The sequence below is a fragment of the Lacerta agilis genome, chromosome 17 (assembly GCF_009819535.1).
Source record: "Lacerta agilis isolate rLacAgi1 chromosome 17, rLacAgi1.pri, whole genome shotgun sequence".
NCBI lineage: Eukaryota > Metazoa > Chordata > Lepidosauria > Squamata > Lacertidae > Lacerta > Lacerta agilis.
Genome location: NC_046328.1, coordinates 25,550,468 through 25,560,983, shown reverse-complemented (window position 1 = coordinate 25,560,983; position 10,516 = coordinate 25,550,468). Strand labels below are relative to the sequence as shown.

General features: G+C 43.5%; 1 long non-coding RNA gene across 1 annotated transcript; it reads left to right on the top strand.

The window, feature by feature from the left end:
• The first annotated feature begins 3,245 nt into the window (after nucleotides 1-3,245).
• LOC117061829 lies at nucleotides 3,246-9,629 on the top strand. Its single transcript, XR_004428156.1, has 2 exons — nucleotides 3,246-8,093; nucleotides 9,198-9,629. It is a non-coding gene; the product is annotated as an uncharacterized LOC117061829 (long non-coding RNA).
• Nucleotides 9,630-10,516: the final 887 nt, after the last annotated feature.

Genomic DNA, 10,516 nt, shown 5'->3' with positions numbered 1-10,516 from the left:
AAGTCTGCCCTCCATATGTTGTGCATACAATGGAAAATTCTCTTATGGTGGAAGCCTGTCTGTATATGTGGGCATCCTGCCTTTCCTGTTATTATACGGTATATATTTAAAAAATTTCATTACAGTACATGTTTGTGTTAGTCATTTTGGTGAGGTGGTTGTGAGCACCAGTCTAGGGCTCAGGGTGACCAGGGTTCAAACCACCACTCCACAAAACCGACACTGCCTCTTGGCCCAGCTCCACAGGGTTGTTTTGGGCCTCGAAACATGGAGGTGGCCATGCAGCCTGGCTTGTGCTCTTGAAACAAAAGAAACAAAGGCTAGACAGACAAAACCCAGCAAAGCTAGGTTGTGAAAACTAATTAAAAAATGTTAATACTGTATAGTCTTGCGAACCTGTTGCAGAGATGAAGTCAATTTGGCATTTGTAGCTAGGTTAGGGATGAATGCAGAAAGGCAATGAATGGGACTGCTTCTCACTCCAGTATACAATTACTGTACATGGGAACAGACCAACTTGGGCAACCCTAGTTTATTAATTTACAGAATCACCTGGGTTGAGCTGGCACTGACAGGAAGGCCACCTTAACAAAAGGATGAAGAAAGAAGCAGTAAGAAGTGTCATTAATTATTTCTGGAAAGTATTAATTTTGCAAGGAAATGCTAATTTAACACCACAGCCTTGCAGAGAACACAGATTTAAAACGAGCACATTTATATACATTCTGTTTAATGGTGCCAGGAACTATGTTTTGTGCTTATTATGACTGTTGGCCAGCGGAAGGAGCAACCAAAGCAAGTGAGTGAGACTGTCCCTGCTATAAATAGAGGTATCCCGCCCCTCTCTGTCAGAGTGTAGGGAGCGCAGGCAGATAGGATTTATTCTGGTGACTGGGATGGAGGAGAAGAGAAAATGGGTTAAAAAGGAAATAACATAGAATAGAGTTGCTTTTTAAACTATAACTAATATTTTTCATAGTAAAATGAGAATTTTAGGCTACTAAATATTAACTATAGTTTATTTTAATTAAAAAGATTGGTGTTAATAAGGCATCTGATCCTAAAAATCATTAGGACAGGCAATTTAATTAAAAAGAGAATGGAAAGCAAACAGAAGACTGAAGAAGAACCAAACCTTTAAAAAAAAAAACCAGGGGAAACAGTTAATTGTTGGCAGATTATGGGCTTTTAAAAGTCCCAAAAGAAAAGGCAGGTAAAAAAAACTTAACTGAAAACTAAGAAAAATATAAAGATGAAGATTTTAAAGAATATCAAGAAAAAGAAAATATTTGAAGATAGAAATAAAAGAAGATAGAGGAAAAGGAGGGGGGAGCTATTTACATTTCAAACTAATTAAGGACTAGCTTTGAATGTAAAAGTATTCTGTCAAAAAGCTAGATGGCTCTGAAGTCTGCTTCAAGCAGAGCACAAAATGAAGAGAAGATGGCAGGCTTTTGTTTTAAAAGGCAACTAGAGAAGCCTTTCCATCTGAAGAAAGGGTTAGGCTTTTGTTGCTGAAGGTAGAAAAACCAAGACTGGGAAGACTTGAAGAGAGGAAGGAACCTTAGAAGATAGAAGGGTAGAAGGCAACTTAGAAGAGGATCCAGGAAGAGAGAAAAGGGAGGGAAGGAAAAGGAGCAGAATCTGTAACAACTGTGTCTGAAAATGATAGCAAAGAGGAAGGAGGAGATGAAAAGGACAGAGTTATTTGTAATTGTTTGCAGCCATTTTGTGGCAGCTTCTCCTCAAGGACTTTGTGAAAGATGTTCTTTTTTCAAAGGGATGCAGTGGGAAGGATTTCCTTAAAAAGTAAGGTGTCAAGGACTAAAATAAGCATCTGATATACCAGCCTTAAAGGCGGTGGCATCTGGCACCTATTTCTGAAGTTAGGAAGAGTCGTTCCAGCAGCCAGTGCAAATTGGTGAAGCTAGAAAAGATACAGAAAACATTGGAAAAAAAAGCAAGAAAACTCCTGAGGGAAGAGCCTTACTTAGCTTAGATCAAGAATGAAGGAGCAAATATGCGGTGAAGATGGTGAACTTCGCGGTAGTTGGTAACCTAATGGAAGGTTCTGTAATCTTAGTTTTCCTTGTCAAGGGTTGTTTTGTGGGGTGTGGGGAGCGGGCGGGGGTGTTGGTGTTGTAGGTTTCTCTCTTTGCAGGCATAATTGCGCCCATTGTCTGTTGCCGAGAAGCTATTGCTGAGAAGCTACTAGGCAGTCTGCACATGCTTCGTTTCCGTGCCACCTTCCTGAGGTTAGCAAGGCTCGGTTTTTTCCATCCAGCCCTGAGAATGGTTAGCTAGCATCTGCAACCCTCCCCAGAATGAGCGAGTCGAGAAGCTGGTGGACAGACAGAACACTGCAGGTAGCAGCAGCAAAAGCACCCGCAGAAAAAGGGGTGAGAAAAACCAGCCTATTGGACTTCTGCTGCGGGCCTCCCGTGGAGGGAGGAGGGTAGGCACCCAAATCTTGTTGAGTTTTTGTCCCTTCAGGTGTGTTTGTGAATGTAGATCTAGAGGATTCCCAATGTTCCTGTTTTGATAATTAACTTAAAACAAAGAAAAGGAGCAAAGGAAGGAAGGAAGCCTGTTGAGAATGATTCCAGTGTGGGGGAAAACAGGAGCCTTTTTGAGGAACATCCTGCTGATGGCAGCGCTTAGAAAAGAGGTGGCCGCCCTCTTGGCACCTGGGAAGGAGCAGCAGCAGCAGCCGCTGGAGAGGAGCTTTTGCTTAGAGCAATGTCCAGTCCAGGATCCTGCCGGGCTCAAATTGCATGTTTTCTCTTTGGAAAGTGCTAAGTATACAACCTTCTTGACGTCAATCGTGCTAGGTTTGATGGGGGGAGTGGGGAATGCACTTGGGAGAGGGATAAACACCCGCTTCATTCTAGCCTCTTTGCAGGTACTCTAGCGTCCCCAGGTGGCTTGGTTTAGAACTGTAGTCCTGCAGTATTGTGGCAAGGTCACCACCCCAGAGGCTGCAGCTCTCTGCATAGGAAGAAAGGACAGTGCTTAAAGTTGGCGTTTGTGCTGGAGCCCTGGTCGTTCGGCCATTCCTTTCGGAAGAGCTGGGAACTTGAAAGCTAAGTTTTCCTGAGGGGCCTAAAAAGCAGATAATTCTCAAGTGTCAGTGTACTGTATAATGTGGAAGGGGCTGTCTGGTTGGACGGGGACGGGGCGGTTAGGGAGGGCGTGGGGGATGATAACTTGTTCTCGGATTCTTTTCCCAGGATAACCGTAACATTAGGTCTGGAAAAAAAAAAGATTATTAAGATTCTAGACTGGCAAGTACTTACTCGAAATATTCAAAAAAGACTTTCCTTCAAGTAATGGCCAGTACTCCTCGTGGAAAGGTCTCTGTGAATCCCTTGGGTCCAAAATGAACAAAGCTGCTTCTCTTGCGTTCCCTCTAAAGGGCAGGAGAAGAAAACAGCTTGCAGATATGGAGGGTCTTGCGGGGGAGACCTGCTTAGCTGAGAGTTGGCAGGGGTGGGGTTGAACTCTTCATGCCTTTAGTGGTTTGTGGTTTTCTTTTGGCATTTTTTTCAGGTGCTTAATATGTCTTAATGCCACTGTAGAGGCTTCAGGGAGAAAGGAGGAGCTTAATGATCCTGGTGTGGGATTCCTTCTGATGGTAGCTTGTATAATTTTCCAAGTAAGATTCTGCTTTTGATTGCTTTGTCTTGTATACGAGTTCCAAGTCTAGGAATTATTTGCATTGATGAACATTCTTGCGTAATGAATTCTGTAACGTACTGAAAACAATTCAACGTTAACAATGACAAGACTTAAAACTGCTCATGTAAGCAGATTAATGATTAAGTCATACCATTAAAACGGAAAAAAGATTGTCTAATGCTCATAGTTTGATATGTGTCTTTGTCTTCTACGGGCGGAGGGGGGGCATGGTAGGGAAACATTTCTTGTCTAGCCCTTTTTCAGATCCGTCTTCAGAATACTAGCCTCAAGGAGCCTGAGAAATACAAGGCCTCATAAGCAGAGGGAGCAGCTTCTTGGTGGAGGATAAGTAAAGGCAGAACCATCCTATGCTATTACTCCTTTGATTGATGGAAAAAGTCCCAGATGTTAAACAAGTGAAAGTCCCGTGCCAGCCAAGGGGGGAAAACCCACAAGGTCATAAGCAATGAAGCAGGCAGATTTGAAGTGTGTGGATTGAGTGTGAAATGCCATGATGCTATTCTGTGAAATTCCCAAAATCAATGCAATGAGGAGGAGTTTGCATTAAAGCAGTGAGAGAGATTCCATTTCTTCAGTGTGGGAGCAAAATTGAAAGAGAATCATCAGGGGAGCGGCAAATAAGCTTTCTACCAAAGTGTGATGCCCAATATTTGATATGCAATATTGCAAATCTTAACGGAATTGAAGAGAGAATAATGCGATGTTGAAATATTCCTAAATCTAAATGGAAACGAAAAGAGAATAATGCAAAGCCACGCTAGTGTTGGATCAAGCGTGTGTTGGAGAGGAGAGGAGGCGCCTTGTGCTGTTGTCATTCTTTACCTCAGACAGGTGCTCAGCACTCCTAAGGAGAGGAAATGTGCTTCGTTCCATCGGGGAGCTGTATAAGCGAGCAGGCATCTGTTACAGATAAGTTTTACCAATTCTGCCAGAATTGCAAGTCAGAAAGGTGGGTGGCTTAATCTTTCCATGTTGTGGTAGGTGCCAGAGTCATTTTGATCAGCCCTACTGGCTGCTTGCTAACCACGGTTCTTGCTGGGTTGCCTATGGCCCCCAGTTGCCCTCAAAGGGGGAGCTACAGCTCTATTAATCCGATCATGCCGTCTGTTATTTCCTGGGAGTCTGGGCCTCGCCTTGCCCTCTCGATAGGAGCAGACCTCTACAGGTGACGACGCATCCTTGCCCTTTAGAGGGTGTATACAATGCCCATCCAATCGCAGAAGCATGTGGCAGAGAGCAAAGTAATGGTAGCATTCAAAGCACTTGTGCAAGACCTACTAGAGGTGGCACATTAATACACTTGCAATAAATGACCAAAGTCCTCCAAGGATAGGAAGTTGTCGTCTTTGTTCTTAAATAAACCATGCTGCTGTTGATGCTGATGTTGTTTGTGAATTGCTCTCGGGGTTGTTTGGTGGGGGTAGGGGGGCATTCTTGTTGTTCTTTCAGACTCTTTCTCCGTGAACAACCTGGTCTTTATTGGACAAGCACAGAAATTTGAACGGAAGACTGGTTCTCTAAATCAGGCAGGAAATCTTTGCAGCCTATTTTTCCTCCTTTCCCCATTCCACTGAGGCAGATGGTAGATCCAGGCACTTGACATACAGAGGTCTTGTAACTAAGGAACATGATCTGACCAAGGGAGGAGGTCTAAAATGTTTAAACTAGACCAGTGGGGGAAAACACTTAGCGGTTTGGGGTAAGTAAACGCCTAAGTTCACATCTTGCGGCTGAAGAAGCTGTGTTCTTCCCAGAACTTGAGCATTGGCAATTTTACCAGGCAAAAATCCAAACAGAGGAGGAGGACAGAATTAGTACAAGTGTGTACGTCTGTGTACTTTAAACCGAAGATTAACACTTGTTGGTCTTGCCTAGCCTTGCCTATGTAGAAACTTGCATGCCCTTTGATATGCTTGCCATCCATCTCCTGTAGTGCTAGCGCTGTCATCTCTTTCCAGTTAACAACATGCAGGGCTGGGCCGAGGGGGGTGATATGGGGGCAACTGTTTCAGTGTCTTGTTTCAGAGGCTTCATCTCATAATGCCTAGACCCTAACGCACCATTTGTGAAGCTGCTCAGGATGATGACTCTCTCCTGTTGCCACATTCTCTGTGCGCATGTGAAGGCCTTTGCAGTGAGTTGACTGATGCTCATACACTTAACAGCTGTTCTGACTTGATCACCGTGGGGTGGCGGGAGGGGCTCACATTGTCCCAGCTCTTCTTTTTTGCAGACTTCACAGAGAGAAGTGTGCCTGAAGCAGATCTGTTCAGTTGGCAAGTAATAAATGATGGCAGTGTGCTTGATCTGCTTGCGTAGAGAATATGAATCTGCCTCCTTTCCTTTGTGTGGAGTAGTGATTGTTGAAGGAGAAATAAATCGCTGAGTGACAAAATGCCTGTGGTTTGAAAGGAGCTCTTGAATCCGATGTCCAGTAAAAACCCTGCCGTGTAAACGCTCGTTGTATGACTGAGAGACACGTGCATTTTGACTGTGCTGCTTTAGGTAACCTGCTGTTTTGTTCTTCTTTGGCTGCTGGGGGAGGGGGAGAGGGTACTGAAGCCTTTAAGTCTCTTCCAGATGCATCTTCACAACTCACAGACACCAGAAATAAAACCTTCCAACCCAACAAACCATCAAGAAGCGAACATCACATTCCACCAGTTAGTGGTCGTATTTTCTGTGCAATGCTTTTGTGTGGGTCTCTCCTTTTTCAGTTTCCTCACAGTTTTCAGCAACAGCACACAACACCCCAATAAAGCCAGCTCTCCTCGAGGAGCCACAGAAGTCATGGCAGTAAGAAACAGTTGTGGTCAAAGCACTTTTGCATGGGATGAGTGGGAGGGGGCTGGTGACAAACCAGTTTCTCTAGATTGCTTTTCACAGACCAGTAGAAGGAACTGCCAGACACACGAATTCACACTTCAATGGACAAAAGAACAGGTGAACCACATTTTCTCTCTCTTCACAGCAGGAATCGTGAAGCCAGAATGTTAAGAGACTGGGAAGTTTTTAATGCATCTTCCCGTTCTGCCTCTAGGTTCAGCTTCATGCTGAAACCCCAGTAACAGTGGGAGTAAATACCGCGTGTAAATTCCATCCTTAACGGATGCTTGAGGCAATGGTGGGTTGAGACCTGGTAAGCTTTAATAGCCCAAAGGGATCCCCACTGAAAGATGAGCTTCATGCTCCCAAGCCTCTCCAGACACCTTGTAAGGCATAGTTGGAGTGGAGGCAGACCTAATTGCAAAGAATTGAAGAACCCCCTAAGAAGACTGGCTTGCCCAGTGTAATTGGCAGGATGGGGCCCTTTGTGATAACTCTGCAATGGGCTGGCAGAATTGCCACCAGTCTATAAGGTGTCTGTGGCCATGGTGGTGCTAACACTGAATCATGGCTGTCTTTGGGTTTTTTAAGTCCCTAACTTGACAAGTGCTTTAAGGGGTTTTGTGGCGGGTGGGATTATGCCGCAACCCGCTTTTTTGCTAAGAATCTTCCAGGAACAGCTATTGCGTACATAACTCAGCCAACACAAAGCGTTGACTCCATACTAAAGCTTGGATCCTCTCCAGTACTTCTGTTCTCAAGGTAATCCATTAAAATACCAATTTCAAAACCACAGCTAGCAATCAGCTTGTTTGGCCAGTAACTTCTCGCTCCAAAGCTAACATCGCAGTTGAAGGAAGGTAACTACTGAAACTCTTGACCTTATCTGAGAGCAAAATACTGATGATATGACATGCACAGACCCTGAAGAAGTAAACGTCTAAATGCTGTATGATAAAAGCAGTAACCAGCGGTTGTACGTGTTGTGATTGTGGGACGTAATGGGTGGGTACCATGTGCTTGGCTAGGCAGCAGATTTCCAGTTGTGATCCATAGAGTGGCATTGGGGAGGGTGTTGCAACTCTTGTGTGCTAAGACTCTTTCAGGTCGCAATAAGGGAGTAGTCAGAAGCGGAAGCTTTATGAAGCAGATTCCTTCAAATCTCCAAATCTCTCTTAAGGTTTTTCTTTTCCTGAGAGAACAATCTTGTGTTTTCTCAGGTTTTGCTTTTCACCTTGCTGCATTACAAAAAAAAAAGCAAAAGACACTGGTGGTTGGCACTCCTGGTTTCCAGGACGGGGTTCAAGTCCCTGTGGTGTCCTTGCTTGCTTCCAATGCAACCCTTTTTCCTCATCTTTTTCTCTTCCTTCACTGCCTTAATTGCATTCCATCCCCTAAAGCCTAAAATTTGTATGATTTTACTGAGGTTTGATCAGTGATATCCAGGATTTGAAACCTAACGACTGATGCATCGTGGCTTTTGCTGTGAAGCTGCTTCCCTAATGGCCTAGTATGTCTTGGTAGGCTGTAATATGTGGACCGTTCTCAACCTAACTTTCCATCCACTGGTAAGATGAATACTGAATGTTTAAGAAGCTTCCACATGCATCTGGGCTATTTGCATTCCAGATTCTACTGGGTGCATCTGGTAGGGGGAGTAGCAGTTTTTCTGTAGAGGTAACAGCAAAGTTTCCTTAAAAGGGAAATTTATGCAGTTCTAACCTGTTCTTTTCTTGAAGAAAAAGTGTCAGTACTCACCATGAAGTTGTTAAAGTATATGCCAGTTTAAACCAGTACTTCGTATACCCTTGAGTACCCCCAGAAAAAAAACTGGTTCTAACAGTGCCTGAATAATAGTTTACTAGTCCCCCCACGATATTCTTGCAGAGAAACTGGTAAAATGTGGGCTAGAAAATGTTACTGTTAGGTGGTTTTGTAGCTGGGTTGACTGACCATACCCAAAGTGTGCTCACCTAATGGTTCCTTGTCATCCTGGAAGAAAATAACAAGTAGGGTGTTGCAGAGTTCTTTTGTGGGCTGATGTTCAACATCTTTATAAATGACTTGGATGAAGCAATAGAGGGGAAGCCTATCAAATTTGCAGATGACACCAAAGTAAGGGGTTGCTAATATCTCAGAAGATAAGAGAAAATTGAATCCTTATTCATAACAGATTGGACAAGTGGACCAAAACTAACATAAACAATTTCAACAGAAATAATTACAATAACTACAAAATTTAGGGTTCTATAATTAGGCTGGAATACAGTACAGGGTACAACTGGCTTGACAGGAGTACACATGAAAAGGATCTGTGTGTCTTAATAGACCACGTGCTTAACATGAGTCAACAGTGATGTAGCAACAAAAAAAGCTAATGCAGTTCTTGACTGCATCAACAAAAGTAGAGTGTCTAGATCAAGGGATTCTGTTCTACCATAGTCAGACCCTACCTGGAGTCTTGTGTCCTGGATACTACAGTTTAATATCAATATTGGCAAGCTGGAACATGTGCAGAGGAGGGGGACCAAGATGATCAAGGACCTTGAAACCAAACCTTATGGGAGTTGGGGATGTTTAGCTTGCAGAGAGGAGAAGGTAGCATAAGGCTATTGAGGAATAGCCATGAACATAGGCTTCCAGAGTAATCAATAACTCATTTATCCTAACAGGCCAGCGTGGGTGTTCCAGCTGCAAATGGCAAATAAGATGAGTGGCCTTACAGCAGACAAAAGGAATGCTAGAGTTGGAAGCGACCCTGAGGATCATCTAGTCCAACCCTCCCCCCCCCATGCAGGAATGTGCAACTGTCCCATACAGGGATCAAATTTGCAACCTTATCATTATCGGTACCATGCTCTAACCAACTGCGCTATGCAGACTTGTTAATGTCTTTGCATTGTTTTCATGGAGGAAAATTTAGTGTCTTTGGTTGCTTCTAAGACTACAGTGGGCTAGATGAGAATTGGGGGTTGGTGTCCTAGTATCTGCTTCAGGCTGTCCTTTAGTTTCCTCCATACTTTTGAAATCTTATGTGCTTTGTGTGTACATGCCTGTGACATAATGTGTGTTACCGCTTTGAAATAAAATTGGAATAAATTCTTTAAATTGTCATGTCATTTTTGTGATGAAATGCATCACCTAGTGTTATACAACAAATTTTCCTTTTAATTAATTGAGTCATGTGTTCTGTTCAGTCCTATGTTCTGTTTGGGACTCTGAATAGTTCCAGCACCATATCCCCATGATTTAGAAGAGCCTTGGCCAGCATGGTGCCCTCTAGAAATTGTACTGTTTAGATTTCATGTTTTGGAGTGGGATAGAGTAGTCACACGTTAGCAACAAAAATGCTAATTGTTCTTCCCACACCACCATCCCAAACCTCCCTACCTTCCTTTGCTGGGAAGAGTCCAGCAGCCAGACCAAAAAGTCTTGAGATCAAACCCATAATCAACTCTTAATAGGTACAGAAAATGGGAAGGAGGCTAAGTAGCATAAACCCTTTTAGGCCATGGGTTCCTGAACTCTAGCTCATTCAGGGGCTCCGTGGCATGTTTGAAGTTTGAGATTGAAGATGGGGGGAGGGCAGAGAGCACATCCATCGCAGTAAATGCATTGATTTTAAAATTGCTTTTATTTTGTTGTAAAGAGTTTGGATTCTATGGCATTTGAACAGTAATACAATAAAGTAAGATTTAGAAGAAATAAAAAGACAATGAAAATACAATTAAAAACCATGCAGCATCTGGCACACCACAATTGCAACAGGCAAGCAAATCTTTACATGGTTGGCCAAGACCCCCAGCAATTTTCAAGCAGTCTGTTAGGGGGAAGATTGGGAAGCACTGAATTAGGCCCACCAGTTATGAACTTCCTATGTGAGATGTGAGGAGGATGGGGCAACTGTTGGCTCCTACCCACACATTTTATAGGCAGTTTGCCAACCGTGCCCTATCTATCGCTTGTGAGTAGTCCTAAACCAAGATAAATC